A 1,782-nucleotide genomic window follows, 5' to 3' on the forward strand; every position below is an offset into this window, starting at 1 on the left:
AGGCTAGAAAGACCCGGAAGAGACCTGCGTAACTGCTAACTTGTTAGCTTTTAGCTGCAACTTTTGATGAGTTTCTATCTTTTATGGTTATTAAATGATAAAACTATGAATCAGAGGTGCTGTTCTTGCTCGTGGGCGAGTCTCCCGGGTTAAGAGGGTTAACTATGTTAAACACCAGCTGTCATTATTACATATTGCACTTACATTGTAGCTTTTTTTTGCCGCTGCCGACTGCAGCGATCTTGCATAACACTGGACCAAAGTCAAAGCTCGTTCCCATCAGTCACTTAGACATAAACATATAGGAAAACAGGGTCCAGGTTGAAAAGAAAATGGTAGTTAACCTTTTAAGAAGACACATTGACCTCTTCAGGCATAACAAATAATCAAATCTGCATTGAGGCATAACTGATCATCTGTCATTGTCCCACAGAGGTCACATTCTACAGGATATTGTCAGTCAGTGGGCATGATGACCGCAGCCAATGAGGGAAGAGCATGAAGCATTAAAAAGATGCTACAAAGCTCTCCGGCATGGCATGTCACTGGGCACACTACATATTATAGAGACAGACAAATCACAGTTGATGGTTTTACAAGTGTAAAAGGCTTATCAAAGCGCTCTCAGGTCTGATATAATGTGGATCACAAACATGCAGCAGCATCCGCTCAAACAGGGAATGGTCGTAATTTACTGTAGGTAAGTAGCAGCTGCATGTGTCACTGAGAGCAAACACAACTCATTCTGAGTGATGTCAGCCGGCAAAACCGCCAGTTAGTTTAATCACTTAGATGAGAGCATGATAGTATATATCTGTACGGCGGTGTGCAAAACATTACAGGAGCCAAATTAGATTTTTTTTCGAATGAAAACCGAGCAAGAAATCTTCTGCAATGAATGGGGGGGGAAGTATGTAAACATTTCAATAATGTAATATAAATAAAGAGTTGATTTGTTTTAATCATAAGGACTGTTTAAAATTTCATCTCACTGCTTGTCCATGAAATGTAAAGAATTCATTGTGGATAAAACATTGTCACACTGTGTCCATTGATTTCCACATTAAAGTCTGAAAAATATGGGCGATTGTAGACCCTTGATACAATTTAGTGGGTTTGAGCCCCCCTAAATTTCAACTCAACCCCCCTGGAAAACAAAGATTTTTTTCAATTTTGGTGTTTTCTGTTAGTGACAGAGGACGAACCATTACAGGTTTAAAAGGGCTTGAAACAGGTTTAATTAATATCCTGTGTCGCTGTTACCAATTACATGCACCTGTAACCCAATCCAGGAAATGATTAACAGAAACTTAGTTTTGGCCAATCGGAGGTGGTTGAGGTCAGAGATTATCGGCTAATGAAATTATTGATTTAACAGGCACTATAGGGCTAAAATACCAATAAAAGCTGCATGCAGCTTCTCTGCTGCGGCCCGACTGGCAGGAAGAATCGTGCTGCGATCACGAAAGAACGTATGATGTTTCATATTGAAATACATTAGCTTACAAAATGAAAAAGAAACAAGATAAACGTGACTGTCTGCACAAATCAATAGATTAAATTACATGAACGTACATGAATTACATGAACATTTTGCCCACTTCCATGAGACTGGGTTGTCGTGTTCCACTCTGGCTGAGCCCCCTAAAGATCAGATCCTAGAATTGCCCCTGCTGAATAATATTAATGTATACTTTATTAATCCCGCAAGGGGAAATTACGTTTTTACTCTGTTTTTATTACACACATGCTCAGTACCTATACATGCACTAAATGGAGAGA

This window comes from Etheostoma spectabile, chromosome 7 (assembly GCF_008692095.1).
Source record: "Etheostoma spectabile isolate EspeVRDwgs_2016 chromosome 7, UIUC_Espe_1.0, whole genome shotgun sequence".
In the NCBI taxonomy this organism is placed as follows: domain Eukaryota; kingdom Metazoa; phylum Chordata; class Actinopteri; order Perciformes; family Percidae; genus Etheostoma; species Etheostoma spectabile.